Source organism: Schistocerca piceifrons, chromosome 8, assembly GCF_021461385.2.
Source record: "Schistocerca piceifrons isolate TAMUIC-IGC-003096 chromosome 8, iqSchPice1.1, whole genome shotgun sequence".
NCBI lineage: Eukaryota > Metazoa > Arthropoda > Insecta > Orthoptera > Acrididae > Schistocerca > Schistocerca piceifrons.
In genome coordinates, this window is record NC_060145.1 from 387,825,776 (window position 1) to 387,852,673 (window position 26,898).

Genomic DNA, 26,898 nt, shown 5'->3' on the forward strand with positions numbered 1-26,898 from the left:
GACTTAACATCTGAGCTCATCAGTCCCCTAGAACTTAGAACTACTTAAACCTAAACGAACCTAAGGACATCACACACATCCATGCCCGAGGCAGGATTCGAACCTTCGACCGGAGCAGTCACTCGGTTCCAGACTGAAGCACCTAGAACCGCACGGCCACACCGGCCGGCTTGAGTGAAGTGGTATGGTAATTTCTGAGACTTGTGAGGCGTCGTTAGGTTTTCTTAAAGGTTTGTTTACCGAAAGTAGAAATTTTTAAAATCCCTTCGGCTCTTAGTGCTCTCTCAGAAAAAAATGTCAGGTTATGTTATCCATCTAGGATATTGTGAACTACACGGCCGTTAATGATAACATAATCCATAGCACCAAAAATAGCCTGGCCAGTGAAAAATCAGGAATATGCAAGATTGTTTGTGACAGTTGCCCCTGCTTTCTTTTTTCTTGTTTCTAACATTAAACATAACTTGCAGATCTTAAAAAGGCAAGAAAATGAACCTTCTAGAGGAACTGGAAATATATATATTCACACCCTCACTTCATCTCAGTACACTGTAAATGAGCAAATAGAGCTAGCTAACAAACAGTTTCTACATAATTTCCTTAGGCTGTTCACACAAATTTAACACAAGGATCCCAACAGTCAGAATTCTGTGCAACAATATCCTCATTGCAACAGCAAGACAGGTGCAGTACATAACATCCCAGCAACTACACAGGAAAAGAAACATACATAAAAAAAACAACTCAGAGTACGCTAAGAAAAAAATCTTTGACTTTTCAACACTTCCTAAAACTTTTTACATAGTAACTTGCAAATATTTGTATTTGAAATAACCAGTTTATGATGATGTCGGTCTAAAGTTACGGAAATCTGAACTCTGGTGTTGGGCAATTAATTGTTTTGTTCTCATCCCACCTTCCGTTTTTTACATTTATCCTGAACTAACTTACACACACGTGTGTGTGTGTGTGTGTGTGTGTGTGTGTGTGTGTGTGATATGTCTAATTTATAATACACAATCTGATGGCCTGCCAGTTTTTTTTAAAAAAAAATTGCTGGAACCAACTTGTCCTTCACTCCTTTAATAATAAGTTCAGTTTCATACTACAAGCATTATTCTGTTATTAACATGTTGCATGTATGCTAACATCCTTGCTGCAGTGGTAACACTGGTTTCCGTCAGATAACAGAGGTTAAGCGCTGTCTGGTTCGGGTAGCACCTTGAATGGGTAACCGTCCAGGCTGTTGGCAAGAGAGTGGCACTCTACCCTTGTGAGGCCAATCGCGGAGCTAGTTGACTGGGAACTAGCGGGCTGGCTCAGGTCACGGAAGCTGAAAACGGCCTGAAGAGCGGTGTGCTGACCACATGCCCCTCCATATACGCATCCAGTGACGCTTCGGCTGAGGATAACACGGCGGCCGTTCTGACGGAGCATTTTTTAACATGTTGCACGTTGCACTTCCCCCACACCCCATCTTTGCTTAGTCTGCATCTTTGCTGAATAGGAAACGAATAATAACTTTATATCTTTGCTTAATACACTCCTGGAAATGGAAAAAAGAACACATTGACACCGGTGTGTCAGACCCACCATACTTGCTCCAGACACTGCGAGAGGGCTGTACAAGCAATGATCACACGCACGGCACAGCGGACACACCAGGAACCGCGGTGTTAGCCGTCGAATGGCGCTAGCTGCGCAGCATTTGTGCACCGCCGCCGTCAGTGTCAGCCAGTTTGCCGTGGCATACGGAGCTCCATCGCAGTCTTTAACACTGGTAGCATGCCGCGACAGCGTGGACGTGAACCGTATGTGCAGTTGACGGACTTTGAGCGAGGGCGTATAGTGGGCTTGCGGGAGGCCGGGTTGACGTACCGCCGAATTGCTCAACACGTGGAGCGTGAGGTCTCCACAGTACATCGATGTTGTCGCCAGTGGTCGGCGGAAGGTGCACGTGCCCGTCGACCTGGGACCGGACCGCAGCGACGCACGGATGCACGCCAAGACCGTAGGATCCTACGCAGTGCCGTAGGGGACCGCACCGCCACTTCCCAGCAAATTAGGGACACTGTTGCTCCTGGGGTATCGGCGAGGACCATTCGCAACCGTCTCCATGAAGCTGGGCTACGGTCCCGCACACCGTTAGGCCGTCTTCCGCTCACGCCCCAACATCGTGCAGCCCGCCTCCAGTGGTGTCGCGACAGGCGTGAATGGAGGGACGAATGGAGACGTGTCGTCTTCAGCGATGAGAGTCGCTTCTGCCTTGGTGCCAATGATGGTCGTATGCGTGTTTGGCGTCGTGCAGGTGAGCGCCACAATCAGGACTGCATACGACCGAGGCTCACAGGGCCAACACCCGGCTTCATGGTGTGGGGAGCGATCTCCTACACTGGCCGTACATTGGTGATCGTCGAGGGGACACTGAATAGTGCACGGTACATCCAAACCGTCATCGAACCCATCGTTCTACCATTCCTAGACCGGCAAGGGAACTTGCTGTTCCAACGGGACAATGCACGTCCGCATGTATCCCGTGCCACCCAACGTGCTCTAGAAGGTGTAAGTCAACTACCCTGGCCAGCAAGATCTCCGGATCTGTCCCCCATTGAGCATGTTTGGGAGTGGATGAAGCGTCGTCTCACGCGGTCTGCACGTCCAGCACGAACGCTGGTCCAACTGAGGCGCCAGGTGGAAATGGCATGGCAAGCCGTTCCACAGGACTACATCCAGCATCTCTACGATCGTCTCCATGGGAGAATAGCAGCCTGCATTGCTGCGAAAGGTGGATATACACTGTACTAGTGCCGACATTGTGCATGCTCTGTTGCCTGTGTCTATGTGCCTGTGGTTCTGTCAGTGTGATCATGTGATGTATCTGACCTCAGGAATGTGTCAATAAAGTTTCCCCTTCCTGGGACAATGAATTCACGGTGTTCTTATTTCAATTTCCAGGAGTGTAGATAGTCACTGCACAGTAAAAAAAAAAAAAAAAAAAAAAAAAAAAAAAAATCAAGAGTAAAGCACATGTGACACGCAAACTGATATTAAGAATGTTCTGAAGTGTACCACACTGATTTATTTACAGTATGTGTGCTGTCTGCAATCAAATTCAAAATGGTTCAAATGGCTCTGAGCACTATGCGACTTAACTTCTAAGGTCATCAGCCTAGAACTTAGAACTAATTAAACCCAACTAACCTAAGGACATCACACACATCCATGCCCGAGGCAGGATTCGAACCTGCGACCGTTGCGGTCGCTCGGCTCGAGACTGTAGCGCCCAGAACCGCACGGCCACTCTGGCCGGCGTCTGCAAACCAACAGCTTATACATTGTCCTTGCACACAGTAAGAACCACAACAATACGAGTCGCTGTCCACTGGACGATATGTAATTTTATAAAATTGTTTCACTTTAGGCCTAAATAAATGCAATCACATTAGCATGTTCGAATTAATGAAACAACTTAAAAAAGTCGCTCTAAGTTTTCAAATATTCTTTTGCAGTGCAGGAGCAGACGAATGCTGCTGACCAAAACATTAATGTAACTGGGGATTTTACCTACCTGAAGATAGGTATGGTAGCTCGAAACGGGTTTTGGCACTGAAATAAAGCATCTTAATAACAACTTTGACTCGTTGCGTTATTAACCAACGATGTACTCTGTATTAAAACAATCGAGCTGTCTGTAATCCTATCGATGTTTCTCCTGAATTATCTGGACCACCGTCGCAGTAACAGTGAGTGTACGGGAAATGTCTGTCCCCTCTTTGGACCTGACCCACCTAGAAACCGGCATGGTGCCAGCATATTTTGTTTGTTCCTCCAGAAATAGGTGGTTGACGGAAAAAAGCGGCCGCCCCACGTTATGTTTTGTTAGCGACAACACCAGGGCACCGGCCGTGGTGGATTCTGTTAGCGTGCCTGCCCCAAACAGAGCCTCTCTGTAAACGCTAGACATCACCGCGCTCGGTTCTGCAGGTACAGTTCATCAGTATTGTTCATATTTAAGGTCTTTGCCTCAGCGGAAGACAACTTCCATTAAATATTCATACACTGCTACTAGCACTAATAGTCTGCCAAGCAAAGAACCACTCTCTACGTTAAGACATAGGTGACATAAAATGAACAGTAAACTGATATCAACAGATAATGTCTTACATTTGCGGAGAGCATAACTGATGAGAAAAAGATTAGTTTTGTAGAAGGCAGACTTATAAAGACGTGAAGTACAAAGAAGCAGCCTGCAAAGAAACGCGTTATCTGATCATCCACACAATAAGAAAAGATGCTGCTATCTGCGGCATCGCTGCGTCCATTCACATGCACAGACTGCGCAAGGAGGTGTACTATTCGTACAAGGCAACAGAGAGAAAATATTTTATACTCTGAACCAGGTTATCTTCACGTTGCGAAGTGTTACAAGTCTGTTAAGAGTACCTCAAGGCCGGCCGGAGTGGCCGAGCGGTTCTAGGCGCTTCAGTCTGGAGCCGCGAGACCGCTGCGGTCGCAGGTTCGAATCCTGCCTCGGGCATGGATGTGTGTGATGTCCTTAGGTTGGTTAGATTTAAGTAGTTCTAAGTTCTAGGGCACTGATGACCTCAGATGTTAAGTCCCATATTGCTCAGAGCCATTTGTACCATTTTTTGAGAACCTCAAGGAAACACAGGTGTAATTGTGACATAGAAAATTAGCAGTGTTCACCGCTTTCCTTCAAATTCTGGAGGTAGCAGGGCTCGAATAAAGGGAGCAAAAGGTTACAAATTCTACAATCTGTACAGAAACCAGACAGCATTTAGCAGTCGAGGGCTATGAAAGGGAAGCAGTGATTGAAAAGGGAGTCAGACGGGTTTGTAGTCTATTCCTAATGTTATTAGATCTTGTACATAGAACAAGCAGTAAAGGAAACCAAAGAAAAATCTAGATAAGAATAAAAACTTTCTGAGGTTTGCCGATGCGATTGCAATTGTCAGAGACAGCAGAGGACTTGGAAGAGCAGTTGAACGGAATGAGCATCTTGAAAAGATAATGCTGAGGGAATTAGATTAGAAAACGACGCAGTAAAAGCAGCAGATAAGTTTTGTTATGGGGCATTAAAATAACTGATAGCCGAAGCAAAAGGTACAAAATGCAGACTGGGAACGGCTAGAAAAGTGATTCTGAAGTCTTAACTTGGTAACATCGAAAATAGTTTTAAGTGTTAGGAAGTCTTTTCTGAAGGTATTTGTGTACAATGTAGTCTTGTTTGGAACTGGAACTTGGGTGATAAACAGTTTAGACAAGAAGAGTATAGAAACTTTTGAATTGTGGTGCTATAGAAGAATGCTGAAGATTAGATGGGTAGGTCATGTAAACAGTGAGTAGATACTGAACAGAACTGGGTAGAAAGGAAATTCGTGGCATATCTTGACGAAAACAAAGGGATCGGTTGATGGGACACGTTCTGAGACGTAAGGAGAGTGGAGCGAAGTATGATGGGGGGGGGGGGGGGGGGGGGAAATCTTTTAAGGGAGGCCAAGAGATGAGAGCAGCAAACAGGTTCAAAAAGATGCAGTGCAGGTTGCAGTAGTTATTCAGAGAAGAGGCTTTTACAGGCTTGGAGAGTTGCATCAAACATGTATAAGGACTGAAAATCACAACAATAATTTATTGTACCTATTAAAGGTTGACATGACGTCAAGTGGAGATATATCCGCGATTATTCTAAGTCTGCTGTCTGTGTGCTAGTGGCTTATGGATGGTGCGCCCAGCAAATAAAACTGCAGATCGCTTTGCAATTGCTATAGATCTGTAGATGTTCTAAATTTGAAAGAAACTGGTAATCATTTTGAAGACACATGCGACAACCGGAATATTACAATAATAAGAGTGAAAATTGTCAGTCATAAGGTGGCGACAAGTTTGAACATGCAACGTTGTGCATTATATAACTAACATATTTTACCTATTCGGCTAGTTAGAAGGGAACACGCAGTTCAAAGGGTAATTCAAATCTCAGAACGATTTACCATTTGCCCATGTACTCTGAGCTTAGTCAAAGTCAGCGATAAAAGAATAAGCAAAGAAACATGTCATACTAGTAATAGAACCCAACACCTTTAAATTATACATTGACTAACATAATTTTACGAAAACAAATCCTGACTGACTGACTGACTGACTGACTGACTCACTGCTAATATCTGCTATACTATAAGTTCATGGGGGTGTTACAGAGCAGTGCTGTGCCTGTCTTGTAAGGCATGTTGATATTCGGTGGGATGTCGATGCCGGAGCGCCAACACCAAATGACTGCGCTATGGGAGTTCCAAACGTAAATCTGTGTAGGATATACCACAGTTTTCTGATCGTGATGCAATCAAGCCTGTGACACATTCAGAATTCTTCGATAGTGTCGAATATCGGTAATTTATTTGTATAAATTTATGTGCATGTATAGCCGACCGCGGTGACCGAGCGGTTCTAGGCGCTTCACTCCGGAACCGCGCGACTGCCACGGTCGCAGGTTCGAATCCTGCCTGGGGAATGGATGTGTGTGATGTTATTAGGTTAGTTAGGTTTAAGTAGCTCTAAGTTCTAGGGGACTGATAACCTCAGATGTTAAGTCCCATAGTGCTCAGAGCCATTTGAACCATTTTTTTATATGCGTGTATAAAACTGTACCCATTAAAATTCATCATTTCATCCGTAACTATTTATAACTTACATGTTTAGACTTAATTTGAAAGTTTTAACCTGGAAATCCGTAAATTTAAATCAACCCAGTTTTGCTAAATACACTGACGAAAAATATATCGCAACACCAAAAAGGAGTAGTGCGACAGAAACAAAAATTGGTAGGCGTGTTTCTACATATGAAATATGTCTCTTCAAATTTCGTGCCAGTCGCATAAGAGTGGCCGCTAGTAGTTACTTTAGAGATTAGATGTGGTGAGTTGATTTTAGTCAGAATGCCTTTAAGGGGACAAAGATGGCCACTATCAACACCTCACTGATTTAGAACAAGATCGTGTAATAAGGCTACGAGAAGCTGGAAGTTCCTTCTGCTATATTACAGAAGACTTTGCAGACGCTGTACGTGATCGCTGGCAGCGGTGGTCACGAGACTCTAGGGTAGCAAAAAGACATGTCTCCGGACGGCCACGTGAAACTACCGAGAGTGAAGACCATCGTGTTCGGCGTATGGCTCTGGCGCATCGCACTGGACAGAAGTCTTCCGAAGTAAGAGTGATTTCAGGTGTGCCGCAGGGGAGTGTCATAGGACCGTTGCTATTCACAATATACATAAATGACCTTGTGGATGACATCGGAAGTTCACTGAGGCTTTTTGCGGATGATGCTGTGGTGTATCGAGAGGTTGTAACAATGGAAAATTGTACTGAATTGCAGGAGGATCTGCAGCGAATTGACGCATGGTGCAGGGAATGGCAATTGAATCTCAATGTAGACAAGTGTAATGTGCTGCGAATACACAGAAAGATAGATCCTTTATCATTTAGCTACAAAATAGCAGGTCAGCAACTGGAAGCAGTTAATACCATAAATTATCTGGGAGTACGCATTAGGAGTGATTTAAAATGGAATGATCATACACTCCTGGAAATTGAAATAAGAACACCGTGAATTCATTGTCCCAGGAAGGGGAAACTTTATTGACACATTCCTGGGGTCAGATACATCACATGATCACACTGACAGAACCACAGGCACATAGACACAGGCAACAGAGCATGCACAATGTCGGCACTAGTACACTGTATATCCACCTTTCGCAGCAATGCAGGCTGCTATTCTCCCATGGAGACGATAGTAGAGATGCTGGATGTAGTCCTGTGGAACGGCTTGCCATGCCATTTCCACCTGGCGCCTCAGTTGGACCAGCGTTCGTGCTGGGCGTGCAGACCGCGTGAGACGACGCTTCATCCAGTCCCAAACATGCTCAATGGGGGACAGATCCGGAGATCTTGCTGGCCAGGGTAGTTGACTTACACCTTCTAGAGCACGTTGGGTGGCACGGGATACATGCGGACGTGCATTGTCCTGTTGGAACAGCAAGTTCCCTTGCCGGTCTAGGAATGGTAGAACGATGGGTTCGATGACGGTTTGGATGTACCGTGCACTATTCAGTGTCCCCTCGACGATCACCAGTGGTGTACGGCCAGTGTAGGAGATCGCTCCCCACACCATGATGCCGGGTGTTGGCCCTGTGTGCCTCGGTCGTATGCAGTCCTGATTGTGGCGCTCACCTGCACGGCGCCAAACACGCATACGACCATCATTGGCACCAAAGCAGAAGCGACTCTCATCGCTGATGACGACACGTCTCCATTCGTCCCTCCATTCACGCCTGTCGCGACACCACTGGAGGCGGGCTGCATGATGTTGGGGCGTGAGCGGAAGACGGCCTAACGGTGTGCGGGACCGTAGCCCAGCTTCATGGAGACGGTTGCGAATGGTCCTCGCCGATACCCCAGGAGCAACAGTGTCCCTAATTTGCTGGGAAGTGGCGGTGCGGTCCCCTGCGGCACTGCGTAGGATCCTACGGTCTTGGCGTGCATCCGTGCGTCGCTGCGGTCCGGTCCCAGGTCGACGGGCACGTGCACCTTCCGCCGACCACTGGCGACAACATCGATGTACTGTGGAGACCTCACGCCCCACGTGTTGAGCAATTCGGCGGTACGTCCACCCGGCCTCCCGCATGCCCACTATACGCCCTCGCTCAAAGTCCGTCAACTGCACATACGGTTCACGTCCACGCTGTCGCGGCATGCTACCAGTGTTAAAGACTGCGATGGAGCTCCGTATGCCACGGCAAACTGGCTGACACTGACGGCGGCGGTGCACAAATGCTGCGCAGCTAGCGCCATTCGACGGCCAACACCGCGGTTCCTGGTGTGTCCGCTGTGCCGTGCGTGTGATCATTGCTTGTACAGCCCTCTCGCAGTGTCCGGAGCAAGTATGGTGGGTCTGACACACCGGTGTCAATGTGTTCTTTTTTCCGTTTCCAGGAGTGTATAATGTTGATCGTCGGTAAAGCAGATGCCAGACTGAGATTCATTGGAAGAATCCTAAGGAAATGCAATCCGAAAACAAAGGAGGTAGGTTACAGTACGCTTGTCCGCCCACTGCCTGAATACTGCTCAGCAGTGTGGGATCCGTACCAGATAGGGTTGATAGAAGATATACAGAAGATCCAACGGAGAACAGCGCGCTTCGTTACAGGATCATTTAGTAATCGCGAAAGCGTTACGGAGATGATAGATAAACTCGAGTGGAAGACTCTGCAGGAGAGACGCTCAGTGGCTCGGTACGGGCTTTTGTCAAAGTTTCGAGAACATACCTTCACCGAAGAGTCAAGCAGTATATTGCTCCCTCCTACGTATATCTCGCGAAGAGACCATGAGGATAAAATCAGAGAGATTAGAGCCCACACAGAGGCATACCGACAATCCTTCTTTCCACGAACAATACGAGAATGGAATAGAAGGGAGAACCAATAGAGGTACTCAAGGTACCCTCCGCCACACACCGTCAGGTGGCTTGCGGAGTATGGATGTAGATGTAGATGTAGATCTGCAGCAGCAATCTGAGCAGCAGTTGGCACCACAGTGACAAAACGAATTGTCGCACATCGTTACTTAAATGACAGATCCGCGTCAGACACCGTATAGCGTGCACCCCATACCACCGCCGTTTCCGATGAGCTCATTGGGGGGGGGGGGGGGGGCGGGTGGATGTCTGTTGTGTTCCATGATGAAAGCTGGTTATGCTCCGGTGCCAGTGATGGCCGTGTGTTGGTTAGGAGGAGGCCGGTTGAGGACCTGCAACCAACCTCGTCGCGTGCTAAACACACTGGACCTACACCTGGATTTATGGTCTGTAGTGCGATTTCGTATGACAGCAGGGTCACACTCGCAGTTATGCTGCCATTCATGATCACCATTCCAGAGGGTGTTTTTCAGCAGGATACCGCTGGCGCACATACCGCTGTTATAGCCCAACACGCTCTACAGCACGTCGACATGTTGCCTTGACCTGCTCGATCATCAGCTGTGTCTCCAATCGAGCACATATGGGACATCATCGGTAGGCAACTCCAGCGTCATCCACAAACAGCATTGAACAACCGTCCCTGCAACAGGCATGGAACTCCATTCCACGAACTGACATCCGACTCCTGTACAATACAATGCGTGCACGTTTGCATGCTTGTATTCGGCAGTATGGCGGTTTCGCCGATTATTAATGTAGCAGCATTCACATTTGCAACAGCTTATCTCGTATCTCCTATTATCTTGCAATGTTAATCACTTACATATATTACGTAGACAAATGTATTACTGAAATTTCATTGCTCTACATTATTTTTTGGTGCTGCAGTTTTTTCCGTCAGTTAATTTATCAGTTATTGTCTTTGACAGCGATGTAAACTTCTTTGCTTCAACTGTTATCTTTCTACTGCTTCTTCGTGAATGTTTAGTGGGAAGTTGGGGAGTAATAAAGATAAGTCGTGCTTGTGATGCGGTAGGAAGCAGACATCACATTTGGAATTAATAGCTCAAGGTAGCAAATGAATATTACATTTTGCTGTTCTGATGTTTGAAGAGTTCAAATACACACATTCAAAGTCCAGATATTTTTTATTTCGCAGTTAGTGATTCACCAGACTTTCACAATCCTAACGTCAGTGGACGTTCTTTGTACAAAGCAGACCTGCGGCATTATTATAACTCAATTATAAGACAACGAGGACAACTGTAAGACGTTAAGGAAAAAAATATTTTAGTATAGTGAATTACATTTAATGCAGCTCCATTTAAAGTAATGACCAATGTAGTTTCCATGGACAAGTCCTAGCATAACCAGCATTGAATCGGTATATTACACAATGTATCTATGTTTACTGTCCTGCTGGTTTTCCTACATTGGCAGGACTTGCCATCTACAAGAAATTCATATCAGACCTTAAACAGAAAGGCCATCTCGATGGATCAGGGTCGCCCGTGTGTAACCTAACTCGTTGCTAAAAATACACTCTCGTACAGATCAATTGCTGAACTTTAATACTTCACAGTCGACTTGCGAATTATAACTTTGGAAGGAATTGTGCCATATGATCGTTAGGATAGGAGCAATATACAAAAATACACGTCACTTCTTGTCACAAATTTTCAATGCTGGAAAGCATGCAGGACTGGCAATATTGTTTGGAAAATTAGAAGTCAAACCTTTTTAAAAACGTCACCCAAAAAATGACACTTTTGTATGTGGTACCCATGGAGAACAGTAAAGGACAGATTCAGAGAGCCAGAGCTGAAACGACTTAGTGATTACGGAAACGCGGAGCCCGTTGACATCTGTATTGCACTTTACGACAGTGTATTCCGCTGTGCGAGCTTTGTATTGGCTCAGTAAACATGCCTGAGCGTCGTTCACAAACGCCATAATCTGTTTATTGGACTAAAGCAGTAGTGAGTGCCGTTCGCAGACATGTCATAATCGTGCAGTCTACTACGTCTACACCTGTACTCAGCTAGTCATCTTACTATGTGTGGTGGAGTTTACTTCTCACACCACTATGTTATTTCCCCCCTTTCTTGTTCCATTCACGAACGATAAATCTCTCTTCCCTTCCTACTTGTTCCACTCGTACGGAAAGTAAGACTGTCCTTCCACGTAAAGCTAGAATTTCTTGGTATCCTGTGTATGAAGGTGGAATGTATTGCAGTTTAGCGTCATGGTTATCACGTGCGGTATATCCCGGAGGCAGTAGCCTGTTCCTAGACTCACTGTGGAACGTAGGCTCCCGGAATTTTTTAGTTCTCCACACACAAAGCCTTTCTTGCAATGTGTGTCAATGCAGTTTCTTGAGTATCTCTCTAACACTCTCTCGCTGATAAGCATGTGACGAACAGTTCAAATATATGTGTGTGAATTCCCTAGACTTACACACTACTTAAACTAACTTATGCTAAGAACACACGCACACGCACACACACACGCGCGCGCGCGCACGCAAGAGAGGACTCCAACCTCCGGCGGGAGGGGACGCGCAATCCGTGACATAGCGCCTCAAACCGCGCGGCTGTGAAGAACAGTGCAGTTCTTCTTTGAATATTCTCTCTATCTTTCGTTAATCCAGCTTCGTTAAGTGTCCCAGATCGACCAATAACACTAAAAAATTGTCGTCACTTGTTTCGTCAACGACCTCTTCGAAGCGTAAATTTCGCTTCGTTAGAATGCTTCTGATAAATCTGAATGTGCCACTATCCTTCCCTGCAGTTAGATTTGTGATTATTCCGCTTTAAATGGATAAAAGTTGACTGAGTCCAGTAACTGATTGCCTATCGTCTAATCAGAGGATATAGCATTTTTTCGTCTCTCTTCGCACATTGTATTTATTTATGTTTAGGATCAGCTGCTAAACTTTGCACCAGGCTATGATAGTGTAATATTTATTGCCGCTTCTTAACAAGAATCTAATGATGTTATTTCCGTGTAAACAGTTGCCTCGTCTGCATCAGTTTTAAAAGCGCTGCTTATCAGGTCGTTAGTACAAGTGAAATGGTCGGTTGTCTATGTAACTTTGTACACTTACACAACCACTGGCGGATATGTAAATCACTAGAGTTTGAATACTCCGTAACAGGTAGACCGGCCACCAGAATGCATTAGTGTCGTTCGTGTTTGGCGTTGTTAGCAGGCCTGGTAGGGTATACAAGCGACGTGAACAGTGTCAGAAGTGTGAGAAATGTGAAGGACACGTAGGTGCCATATAACCGTGTGAGACAGTGGTAGCATCAGCTGACAGAGTTTGAAAGGGATCTCATTGTGGGTCTCCATGTGGCCAACTGGTCGATTCCTGCAATACCCAGATTTGAAGCATTCGAATGTGACAGTGGGCCGAAGTTGGATTCATGGTAACGTAAGGGCAAGCATACTCGTCATCAATGTTCTGGTCGTCCACGTCTGACCATCACAAGGGAGAATTTGTACCAATCACATCGTAACCCCTTCATACATCTGCATACCATCTGAGAACAAGTAATGCCTTCGGTATTTTGTCATCCTGAACCATTACAGGGGCCTAGCAGCAGTCGGAGTAGGGAATTACCGTCCTGTGTGTAGGCTGCTGTTAACCCCAATACATAGACGGCTGCCTTGGAGTGAAGGCGTGACTGGGAAGCATGGTCTGGGTTCTGCACCGCCTCTGATGGTGATTGTGGGCGAGTATGACAGCGGCCTGGGGAGAGGTCCCATTCCTGCGTGTTTTGGAGAGGCACAGCGGCGTTGCTTCTGGCGCTATGATGTGGGGAGCCATTGGGTATGACTTAACATCATGGCTAGTAATGATTGAGGGAGCTCCAACGGCACAACAATAAGTAACGGACATCCTGCGTCCACATGTTACCTCTCATGTGACAGTATAATGGGTTCATTTTCAACAGGACAATGCTCGTCCACACATTGCACGTGTCTATATGTATTTGCATGATGTTGAGGTACTCATATGACCAGCAAGATCCCCAGGTCTGAGCCAATAGAACAGTTGTGGGACCGGGTCGGTCGTAAACTCTGCCCAGTGTCAATATGTAGGATGCGTAGGACCAATTAAAGCAGTTGAGGGCCAGGTTGGCTCAGGGAATGATAAGACTTTCCCAACCGAATCAGTGTACCAGTGCTCAAACTGCTTAGTTCTTTGTATGTTTGACTCGACTTTGTAATAACTGAAATAACATAAAATATTCTCCGAATCATACTAAGCGGCGCATTTGATCTGCCTGCCGACAGAGTCGAGATTTGGTAGCTTTTCTGTGGTGTTCTCCGCCAGAGAGCTCGTTATGTGCTCGGGTATCGATGCCAGCGCTGCTGAGGCTGGGTGAGGATGGAGCGAAGCAGAGGGCAGTGAGTCAGTTGGTGACCAGCAGCCAAGGAAGGCATCTGGGAGGTATTGCGCTGTGGATGCAAACTGTTTGAATAACCAACTTCCGACAAGGGACATGGCTGAGAGTGTGTGGACACCGCAGACTAGGAAGGCAGTGAGTTTCTTTCCCCTGTAGCGAGTGAGAACAGCAACCCCAGCAAGATACGCAGACAAGTGGCTTTGGTTGCTGCAGTAGAAGTGAAGTATTAAGAGTGTGCTTTAGTGGTCTGCAGTGGTTCTGTCAGTTGAGAAGTGTTCAAATTCAGAGCCGTGCGCCGAGTACAGCGTACACTGAAGAGAGACAATGTATTTGTTTTAACTGCTGTAGTCCATTACTCTTACCTTACACATTCGGGCCGTCAGCAGATTATAGTGTGTTTTTATGTTGCTTACTTAAACACTGATGGAATGTGTTAACTTGTGCCGAAACGAGAAGTTTTTGAACTGTTTGTGTTTTTATACCAAGAGTATGGTAAATAGAATACATACATGTAAGTGTAGAAAACTATTTGACTACTATTGTTCATAGCGTAGATATTTTTGCAGAAATTTTGACTGCAGTAATAGCAGCAGCAGTAGTGAGTAGCTGGTGGAGGTACTGTCTAATAGAGGTAGAGATGCAGACATTATTGTTCATTTTCTCTGCTATAAGGATTGATGCCCAGTTGTAAAATTTAAGAGCAGATTGTATTTGTTGCTCTTGTTTAGAGGTGGATCTGGTGGATTTGTTCTATAATATTAAATGGTGCCCATCAGTAACATCTATTTGACAAGAGTGCAAATGTTTTGATCTGTAATTTTGTTCTTGGTGGTGCTCTCTTTTATGTCACTGGGCTGTACCTAATATTAGATTGTTTTTTGATCTTAGTTAAAGAGTCTTTAATTTATTTGTTACGTTCTGGTGCCCAGTTAGCTCAAGAACTACAGCTAGGTAATATACCTTCGAGCTGTCACTCTTATTTTAATATTCGGTTCTTGTAAACCTTTGCAGAAGGTATTTATTTTTTAAATTAATGTTTTCGGTAAAATAAGCCCTGGCCTGCACAACCATCCAGACCTAACACCACTCCGCCCAAAACCAAAGGTACAGTGGTAGCAGACATGGTTGTGCTTTGTGCTGGCATGGTGCCCATCGCATTTGTTTGTAACTTCAGAAACTGTGTCTTGCTTTCCCATGCGCTGTTGCGACCATGGCATCTAGAAAGATGGCAAGAATTGAATCCCTACGCAAAGAGGAATTAGCATAGGAAGCAGTTGCTCGTGGGCAGGCACTTCTGAGCTCTGTGTTCGAGTTGCCTCAGCAGCTTCGGTGTGTCACGGGTGAATCGTTGCAGTTGATGGCGGGAGAGTGGAAGGATATGAGTAGTGAAATGAACATGTGGCTGGACAGCTGTGAGACTGAAGTAGTGCTCCATTTTTTTGTTGTTAGTCACCTTCCAGTGAGCAGCTGGGTAGGTTGCAAGCTAGAACCACACATTATGGCAATATAGTTAACGATTTTTTATTGTTAGTAAAAGAAGGGGAACAGGATAGGACAGGGCGGATGAAGGTTATAATTAATGATTTATCAACTGGGTCATGCATCCAGGACATCCCAATGGATGTAAACTTGGTATCAGGTGAGAGGAGGTTAAGCAGACAGATAAAGTAGAGGCGGTAAAGGGGGACGGTAGAACGTGCCACAGTTCGCCAGGTTAACCTACTTGTTACACGGAATACTAAGTATTTCTGGAGTTCTCGATAAATTCAGCACCCAATATGCTTAGATGTTTGTATAATATGGCGTCACAGGGTGATGTCAACAGCTGTGCCACAGTTGATACACCAGTTCCCGTTAGATTCACCAAAGTTAAGCATTGTTTGGTGTGACCAGTACTTAGAAGGGTAGCTGTCCGGGTGCACCACACACTGTTGACAATTTTCCCGTTACCTTTATGGCAGAGGGAACAGCAGGGGTGGTGGTGAAAAGTTCATAACTTACCTTTGCGCCAGTGTCCTGGATTAAATTCCAAACCGCAATGCAATGTCTTGTGATATGGATGATGATCTGTCATCGGATGGGTACGTTTAGCTTGGTGGCATCCTTGGTGCTATTTGGGAGGAGTAGGCTGTGCTGGCACCATGTTTCATCCTCTCCCTTCTCTCATCATCCAACACGCCTGCGCGCGCGCGCCTTACATCTACATCTACATGGATACTCTGCAAATTACATTTAAGTGCCTGGCAGAGGGTTCATCGAACCACCTTCACAATTCTGTGTTATTCCAATCTCTGATTTCCCTTATTTTATCTTTGTGATCGTTCCTCCCTATGTACGTCGATGTCAACTAAATATTTTCGCATTCGGAGGAGAAAGTTGGTGATAGGAATTTCGTGATAAGATTACGTCGCAACGAAAAACGCCTTTCTTTTAATGATGTCCATCCCAAATCCTGTATCATTTCTGTGACACTCTCTCCAACATTTCGCGATAATACAAACGTGCTGCCTTTCTTTGAACTTTTTCGATGTACTCAGTCAGTCCTATCTGGCAAGGACCCCACACCGCGCAACAGTATTCTAAAAGAGAGCGGACAAGCGTAGTGTAGCCAGTCTCCTTATAGGTCTGTTACATTTTCTAAGTGTCCTGCCAATGAAACGCAGTCTTTGGTTAACCTTCCCCTCAATATTTTCTGTGTGTTCCTTCCCATTTAAGTTGTTCGTACCTAGGTATTTAGTTGAATTTACGGCTTTTAAATTAGTCTGATTTATCGTGTAACCGAAGTTTAACGCGTTCCTTTTAGCACTCATGTGGATGACCTCAAACTTTTCGTTATTTAAGGTCAACTGCCAGTTTTCGCACCATTCCGATTTTTCTTCTAAATCGTTTTGCAGTTTTTTTTGGTCTTCTGATAACTTTATTAGTCGATAAACGATAGCGACATCTGCAAACAACCGAAGACGACTGCTCAAATTTTCTCCCAAATCGTTTATATAGATAAGGAACAGCAAAGGGCCTATAACACTGCCTTGGGGAACTCCTGAAATCACTTCTGTTTTACTCCATGACTTTCTGTCAATTACAACGAACTGTGACCTCTCTGACAGGAAATCACAGATCCAGTCACATAACTGAGACGATATTCCATAAACACGCAGTTTCACTACGAGCCGCTTGTGTGGTACAGTGTCAAAAGCCTTCCGGAAATCCATAAATACCGAATCGATATGAAATACCTTGTCAGTAGCACTCAGCACTTCATGTGAATAAAGAGCTAGTTGTGTTTCACAGGAACGATGTTTTCTAAACCCATGTTGACTGTGTGTCAATAGACCGGTTTCAAATGGTTCAAATGGCTCTGAGCACTATGGGACTCAACTGCTGAGGTCATTAGTCCCCTAGAACTTAGAACTAGTTAAACCTAACTAACCTAAGGACATCACAAACAGCCATGCCCGAGGCAGGATTCGAACCTGCGACCGCTGCGGTCTTGCGGTTCCAGACTGCAGCGCCTTTAACCGCACGGCCACTTCGGCCGGCATAGACCGGTTTCTTCGAGGTAATTTACACAATTCGAACACAATATATGTTCTAAAATCCTGCTGCATATCGACGTTAGCGATATGGGCCTGTAATTTAGTGGATTACTCCTACTACCTTTCCTGAATATTGGTGTGACCTGTGTAACTTTCCAGTCTTTGGGTACGGATCTTTCGTCGAGCGAACGGTTATATATGATTGTTAAGTATGGAGCTAATGCATCAGCATACTGCGAAAGGAACCTAATTGGTATACAGTCTGGACCAGAAGACTTGCTTTTATTAAGTGATTTAAGTTGCTTCCCTACTCCGAGGATATTTACTTCTACGTTACTCATGTTGGCAGCTGTTCTCGATTCGAATTCTGGAATATTTACTTCTTCTTTTGTGAAGGCATTTCGGAAGGCTGTGTTTAGTAACTCTGCTTTGGCAGCACTGTCTTCGATAGTATCTCCATTGCTATCGCCCAGAGAAGGCATTGATTGTTTCTTGCCGCTAACATACTTCACATACGACCAGAATCGCTTTGGATTTTCTGCCAGGTTTCGAGACAAAGTTTCGTTGTGGAAACTGTTATAAGCATATCGCATTGAAGTCCGCGCTAAATTTCGAGCTCCTGTAAAATATCGCCAATCTTGGGGATTTTGTATCTGTTTAAATTTGACATGTTTGTTTCGTTGTTTGTGCAACAGTGTTCTAACCCGTTTTGTGTGCCAAGGAGGATCAGCACCGTCGTTTAATTTATTTGATATAAATCTCTCAATTGCTCGCGCACCCCCGCGTGTGTCTGCGAGCGTGCGCGAGCAATTGAGAGATTTAGATCAAATAAATTAACAAACGACGGAACTGATCCTGTGTGTGTGTGTGTGTGTGTGTGTGTGTGTGTGTGTGTGTGTGTGTGTTTGTTTGTCCTCAGGATAATTTAGGTTAAGTAGTGTGTAAGCTTAGGGACTGATGACCTTAGCAGTTAAGTCCCATAAGATTTCACACACATTTGAACATTTGAACTAAGTCAGGGGAACAACTACAGCAGTTATGTGATGAAATGAAATGACATATGGCTAGGGCCTCCCGTAGGGTAGACTGGTCGCCTGGTGCAAGTCTTTTTAGAAGACGCCACTTCGGCGACTTCTGTGTCTTTGGAAATGATATGGAGATGAAGACAACACAACATCCAGTTCCCGAGCGGAAAAATCTGCGACCCAGCCGGGAATCGAATTCGAGCTCCTCCCATGGCATTCTGCTGCGTTGACCACTCAGCTATGGGGGCGAACAGTTGTGTAGTGAATGTGCTGGCTGACAGATTAGAGCATGAAAGAGTTTGAAATAGTTGAAAAGGTTAGTCGAAGAGTTGTTCAAGCAAAGAGTTATGCACTCTCCCGTACCATATTCAGCACCCATCTGTCTTGTGCAAAACCATCAGGCAAATCCAGAATGGTAGTAGATTAAAGGGAACTTAACAAGAAGGTGGTTCTCCAGCCTGTATCGTTGCCACACTTGCATACGCACTTTGGGTGGTTTGTGGGTGTCCATGTCTTTACTACAATAGATCTGAACCAGGCTTATTATCAGATTTATTTAGGCAAAGGATCAAAGCACCTGACAGTGTTTACCACTTGGAACTTGCTTGAGTTAAATTGGATTCCGTTTGGATTCTGTGTTATCCCAACTGTTAAATATGTTGTTTTCTTATATTAAACTCAAATTTTTGCATCATTACTTGGAAAACTTAGTTTTTTTTTAGCAAAGATTGGCAGTAACTCACGGAACTTTTCGGAAGGCGGGGTTGACAGTTAAACACGAGAAGTTGGTCAGTTTTCCTGACATTTCATTTCTGGGGCATATTATGTAGCCAGGGGAAGTAAGAGTTGATCCAGTACGAACCAAAGCTACGAGGGAGTGTTTTCTGACAAAACGTCAAGGAAATAACGAGATTCTTAGGGATGGTTATTTTTTTTACGATTTCGCGGGGTGATTTCGTGGTTACGGCGTGCCCCCTTTAAAAAAGAACGCCTTTGCGATGAGCTAGAATTCAGCGTTCAGTATTATTAGTTTATCTGGTTTCTGCTCTTCAGGAAGAATGAGCTGCCATTCCTCCACATGCATTCTGACACATCCGAGAAAGTGTCCCTACCAGAGTTTAAGCCGAAGAGTGGGTACACTCCATATTTACGAAATTGCAGCAAGCTAGAGTAACTTCGGTCAGCAACTTCTGTTAATAGAATACTTCTGAAAAAAAACGTCGACGTATACCTCGTGGTTCTTTGCACGAATGCCGTCACATGGACAATGGCTCCTGCTGCTCCCCAGTCAGAGAAGTCGTTCCGTCCTCCTCGGGCGCCTTGAAACGAAAAACACCTGCTCGCACTCAAATTTTACAGCCACATTTCTTCGGCTTATTTGTATCGCACTGTACCAGTGATCTCCCTTCGAATGGCGTTACCATTGACTTTAATGGAGTCACCATTGTCCTTAATCTGATAGCTTTCTTGAAATGTAGGAAACGGCGCAGTTCTTCATATCTCCTGCAAGACATAACATCTGCAATGAAGTTCACGGGTTGGTCATTTTCCTTAGACCAATAAATAGATCTTCAGTTCAGAGGCAGAAGTAGGGAAATATATTTTTTGTCCTTTTTGATGTGTGTATAAGATGGTCTGATAAACTATTTCAGCTGTTAAGCTCTCTGAAATTAAATAAGAGTACATGAGTACACAGTGAACAGTCAGCATCGCAATGTGAAATCAATGTTTGCTTTATGATTATTTTAATGCTAATGCTGATAAGTGAAATATTACGAGAAACACGCCTCCATACACTTGAAATGCATTTCCACAACATAACATGAAGCCAGTCGTCAGTCGGAGGTCAAAAAGAAATGGAAATAATGATAGAAACGATGTGATACATTTGAATTTTCTTTCCAGAAATTTTATGTCGATTTCAAGTTGAATAAACTACGAATGCTTCGAAAATTTTGATAAATTTACTGGCTACTTTAACAAGTTAAACTACTTGTCGAAATTTCGTTTGGATGTGCAAAATTTCAATGACGCGGTCACATTTTAATGCATTTTATCACACTTTGTAGCCCATTGCCGGCTATTAACGTCTTCCAGTGCAATTTTTTGCCATGGTCATGTCACGAAATTTTTTGTTTGCGCTACTTTTCTATTGGTATACCGCTTTTGAAACGCAATTAACACGTGATGCTTTAACAGCTATTGTGCGATGTGCAACATTGTTCGTCTGCGTGCTGCACAAGGAATTAGATACAAATTCTTTACGGCGAACATAAAATGACTTTACTTTTTTTGTTGTACCTAAGTAATACGAAGGTACTGATCCGGAAACGTAATCATATATCCTAGGTTGGGGGTGTAACTCAGTGGTAGAGTGTCTGCTTCGCATGCAGAAAGTCCTGGGTTCAAATCCCAGCTCCTCCAAATATTTTTTCCATTTCTATCATCTTCATACTTTTGTGGAATTGTATTATTTATACCCTAATTTCGAGTTCTTGTACAAATAAGTAAACAAAACATTATAATACAAACCAATCTTGCAGTTTCCCGCCGCTAACTGAAGTTCCGTTACTTTCCCACACCTTGTAAAAGGTGCTTAGAAATTTTAATCAAACAAGTCAATTCGTTGCCGGGAACTGTAAAAGAAGCAGAAATTCAGTCAATGTGGAGAGTTTCCGTTACTACCAGAGACTCGGATATAATCGATCGCCATCGCCACTCTAGTTGAATGGTCTGAAATTACCTGGTGAGGGACAAAGGCTGTGCCCATTTCGGAACAACACGTAAGTATTCGCCTAGAAAAAGTGTGAAAATCAGTACATCAAAATGTTTGCTGCGGAGGTGTTGCGGTAAAAAGAGAAACTTGAAATTTAAGTAATTTGGTAGGGGACATGGGAAGGTTCAGTCTGTGATGTAAAGTACAACTAAAACTATTTTCAGAGCGTCGCTTAGAAATACGTGCGTGTTGATTGTCGCTGCAGGTGTGGTATGTAACATCACTATTCATTGCGTCGTAATTCTTTGTTAATGGTACTGATAACCGATCAGTTTTCATCTCACAAAATTCAAAATGTTCGGCGCGCGTTTGTGTGTGTGTGTGTGTGTGTGTGTGTGTGTGTGTGTGTGTGTGGCTCCAAAGTTTGCATTTAAATTCTCTGTATAGCTCTTTCGTACATATACTACGCTGTCACGTCATAGAATACATCGTAGCATGCATATTTAAATAAAATAAAACAAACGGAAAAAGTGCGATAATGGAAATAATCATGAAAGTAATGATAAATAAACTGTTTAAGAATTTCCATACTAAATTGTGGACAGACAAACGAAATCTTTATTTCTGCTTTGATAAACACAGTCTACAGTATGCAGTTCTTTAGAAATTTAGTAAAAAAGTTTTAATAAAATCTCGTAAAATATATCTAGTACAGGGGATATGCAAAATAACGTGAATAGTGGTAGCAATGGGATGGTTGTGCTTGACGGTCAACAACACAGGTGGGCTGTGCGTGTTCAGTACTAAGCATCAGTGCAGGTTGTTTACGAGTAGTGCACACGTCGTTTTGCATTCAAAGGCAGAGGTAGGCGTGCAGTGAAAGACCTAACAGAGTTCCAAAGAGGGCAGATTGTGGGGCCCAGATTAGCTGGAACATCAGTAACCAATACTGCCAACTTATTGAATGTTTCAAGAGCAACAGTCATGACAACCTACACAAAACATGGAAATACATCATCGCGTAAACTTATTAGTGGGCGCAAATCAAAACTAAATGACAGAGATCGTCGTATGCTAACACGAACTGTGTCAAAACAACACAAAACTACTAAAGTGACTGCAGAGTTCAATAGCCATCTTAGAGACCCTATATCGACACTGTCCGCCGAGAACTCTATAAAGCGAATATTCATGGACTAGCTGCTATACCGAAACCATCAGTGACGACAGCCAACGCAAAGAAGTGTGGAATTTGGTACCAGGAGCATAAATTTTGGACGGCTAATCAGTGGAAACGCGTCATATGGTCCGACGAGTCAACGTTTTCCGTATTTCCAACATCGGGTCGGGTTTCAATCCTGATTGCTTGATTCGATCGGTTAAGCATGGAGATGGAAGTGTGATGGTGTGGGCAGCCCATGGTATTCTTCTGGTTCTATCATTACGCTTAAGGGCCGTGTTACAGCCAACGATTACCTGAACATTCTAGGTGGTCAGGTGCACCCCAAGATACGAATGTTGTTCCCCAACAATGACGCCTCATTTCAGGACGATAATGCACCAATTCCTACAACCAGGACAGTACAATCGTGGTACGAGGAGCGTGCAACTGAACTGCAGCGTCTTGCCTGGCCAGCAGAGCCCCTGGACTTGAGCATTACCGAACCCTTGTGGGTGGCATTGGAGCGCAGATACCGGAGCATATTTCCGCCACCTCGTCAGTACAAGAATTAGAAGAGGTTCTGATCGAAGAGTGGCATAACATTCCACTGGAGACTAGACAATAATTATAAGCCAGTATTCCAAGAAGAATCGCAGCTGTATTACGGGCAAATAATTATAATAAACTATTAATAAACCATTCCCAAGTAACTATAGGTGTTCACATTATTTTACCTATCCCCTGTGCATCCACTATGTTTCGTTTTTCAGACAAGTCATTGTTTTCAACTATTACTAAAGTAACGAGATGTTTTCAAAAAACGTAAATACTGTCCAAAATTTTGTTCTCAAAAATGAGTACTTAACATTGTTTACTTGCAAACTGCATAAACTTTACTATGTATGCATTGACTTACCACTGTTTACTTCCTGGACGAGTTAACGAAACATTGCCGTATCACCTCTCAAAAATTCGAATTTAAAAACCCCGATTTTTTTCAGTTTATGATACTAAGATTAGCATTACAAGTTTAGCGATAATGAAGTATAACAACCTCAGAAATAATCTAAGATTTATGGTAATCTAAAATTAATTTCATTGCCAGTACAAAATGAATGTTAAGGCTGGCCCTCAACATTTCTGCCATCACACTGACATGTAACTTCACGTAAACTGTGGCCTCCGACACACTATAACATTGTTTATTTGTTTAAATAATTGTTTACCCTTAGCTGATTAACAACTGTTTACCCTTAGCTGATTAACAACTGTTTAAATAATTGTTTACCCTTAGCTGATTAACAACTACTTTTGAAACGCGTTTGTGTTCAGGAACATATTCAGGATCTGTATATGAGTCATAGTTATCGACATCATCCTCGGATTTATACAAATCGTCCCTGAAACGCATCAGGACAAAGTTAACATTGGTGAGTATCTGAAATTTGTGAAGGAGCTGCCATTTATCGGTTTATTGCAGATCTATCAACCAGTATGAGTAAAGCACATAACTTGCCAAGTTATAAATGCAATAACTCTCTCTCTCATCAGCTGTTCCTTCCCAATGTTGACAGCTGAGGTCTTCATTTAACCTATATCTTGACGAAGCTGTTAGGAATGAAAACTTCAACTGGAAATTTTTTACGTGGGGATTATATGGAGGGATCGAAGTTCATCAAGTGGCATTATGTATGCTGATTACATGATTTGACTTTAAGAATTCTAATTTTATCTCCACTAAAAAGAAAAACCTAAGGTGGTATCTCTTTTGGGAAAATGGTCTTTTGGGTGGAAAGTTTCAGGCAGAACACAAAAGTAATGAACAATTGTCGAATTTTAATTTCCTAAAGTACCACATATCATACCTAAACGAAGTAGTTAACAATCACAAAATTAAAATATTTAAGTAAATATGTGAAACAGAAGGCCGCTAAAATAACGCCAAGACGGAGATGCAAATAACGATGGTCAAAGCTATGTCAATAACGGTGAGCGCCTATGGAAAGAGCCGTGACATCTAAAGCTAGAAACAGCGTTAACGTATTTGAGATTTCATTTCTTACAAAATGTGTTTTCTTACAATTGAGATAGGAGTCTCACGGCTAGACCAGATTAGAAACGAAATAGTCAAGACAATTACAAAACGAGATGGCCTTCATTGATCTTTTTCGATGTCCTCCGTCGATCCTATGCGGTAAGGATCCCCTACCGCGTAGCAATACTCTGGCAGACGACAGACAAGGGATTTGTTGCATCTTCTAAGTTTCTTGTCAATAAAACTGTCTTCAGTTCGCTTTCTCCACAACATTACCAATGTGATCGTTCTAGTTTGTTTGCAGTTGTTATTCTCAGGCCGGCCGAAGTGGCCGTGCGGTTAAAGGCGCTGCAGTCTGGAACCGCAAGACCGCTACGGTCGCAGGTTCGAATCCTGCCTCGGGCATGGATGTTTGTGATGTCCTTAGGTTAGTTAGGTTTAACTAGTTCTAAGTTCTAGGGGACTAATGACCTCAGCAGTTGAGTCCCATAGTGCTCAGAGCCATTTGAACCATTTTTTTTGTTATTCTCAGGTATTTAGTTGAATTGACAGCCTTTAGATTTACGTGATTTATCGCGTAATCGGTATTTAACGGATCTTTCTAATACTGGATGAGGTCACACTTTTCATTATTGAAGGTCAGTTGCCACTTTTCGCACCATGAAGATATTTTGTCTAAATCATTTTGCAAGTGGTTTTGATATTTTGGTGACTTCACTAGACAGTCAATAATAGCATCATTAGCAAACAGTCTAAGAAGGGTGCTTAGATCGTCTCCTAAATCGTTTCTATAGATTAGGAACAACAGATGACCTATAACACTTCTTGGGGAACGCCATATGTCACTTCGGTTTTTCCCGATGCCTCTCTGTCAGTTGTTATGAACTGTGACCTTTCTGATAGGAAATCACGAATCCATTGCACACCTGAGAGGATACTCTACAAGCACGCTGTTTGATTAGCGGCCACCTCTGAGGAACAGTGTCAAAAACCTTCTAAAAATATGGAATCAGTTTGGGATCCCTTGTCGATTGCAATCATTTCTAGATTAGAAATAGCTAGCTGTGTTGCACAAGAACTATATTTTTAAATCCTTCTTGACTGTGTCAATAGATCGCTTTCTTTGAAGTAATTCATAATGTGCGAACACACATGTACCAAAAACCTACTGCAAATCTACGTCAGTGATGTGAGTCTGTAATTCACCGGACTACTCTTACTTCATTTCTTTAGTACTGGTGTGACCTGTGCACTTTCCAGTTTTGGGTACGGACCTTTCGTCAAGCGGGCGTTTGTATACGATTGATAAGTGTGGAGCTACTGTCTCATCGTACTCTGAACCCTAACTGGTATGCAATCTGCATAGGAGACTTGCCTTTATCGATTTATGCTTCTTCGCTACATTGAGAATATATATATTTTTTAAGCTGCGTTTGATGAGTTTTTGATTCGAATTATGGAATATTCACTTCGTCTTATTTGGTGAAGAAATTTCGGGAAACTGTATTTAGTAACTCTCCTTAGTGGCACCGCCGTCAGCAACATTACCATCGCTGTCGCGCAGCGGATGTATTGCTGCTGGTGTACTTTACATGCAACCAGAATCTCTTTCAGTTTTCTGCCAGATTTCGAGACAGAATTTCTTTGTGGAAACCATCAATGAATTTCACTTTCACTTTTGCAAAAGTGTTCTCACCTGTTTTGTATACCGTGAGAGATCAGTTCTGTCTCTCATCAGTTTATTTGATACAAATCTCTGTTACTATCGATACTACATCTTCGAATTTAAGCCACATCTGGTCTACACTTGCGTAGTTCAGAAAGAATGGAGACTCTCTCTTAGAAAATACTCAACGAATTTTTATCCTTTTTTTTTTTTTTTAGATAGGTATATTTTCCGCTCATTTTTGGCAGGTTTGGTTGTTAAGATACTCAGTGGCGCTACAAGAACCTTTTGTAATCCCTATATTTCTCATGATGCTCCGTACTTGCTTGGGATTATTTGTTTTACATTATGTTTTCGCAACCGTTTACACTTAGAATTCCTCAAAATAATTCTGAGATGAAGCATTTAATACAATTTCTGACGATTTTTTATACCTAACACCGGCTTTGAATATGTATTTTCGCCAACATGATAGATGGTAGATCGAAGTCACCATAAACTAGAACCATGTGAGTGAAGTAATTAATGTATTACCATCAAAGTAGTCGATTAAACAATATCATTGTGTTTGTGTTTTCTGTTTCATGGCGCCGAGCGAGGGCAGATGAGACCAGTTTCGCACACTTCCATCGTACCTAGTCTGACAGCGCCGGTCATGGAAAATTTAACTGTATGAAGAACCATGGACCTTGCCGTTGGTGGGGAGGCTTGCGTGCCTCAACGATACAGATAGCCGTGCCGTAGGTGCAACCACAACGGAGGGGTATCTGTTGAGAGGCCAGACAAACGTGTTGTTCCTGAAGAGGGGCAGCAGCCTTTTCAGTAGTTGCAGGGGCAACAGACTGGATGAT

The 26,898-nt window shown here is 43.6% G+C and overlaps 1 protein-coding gene and 1 non-coding gene across 2 annotated transcripts in view; one reads left to right on the forward strand and one right to left on the reverse strand.

The window, feature by feature from the left end:
- Nucleotides 1–26,898, reverse strand: part of LOC124712373 — a 623,942-nt gene that overhangs the window by 393,848 nt on the left and 203,196 nt on the right. The gene's annotated exons all lie outside the window — the stretch shown is intronic.
- Trnaa-cgc lies at nucleotides 20,821–20,892 on the forward strand. Its single transcript has one exon. It is a non-coding gene; the product is annotated as a tRNA-Ala (tRNA).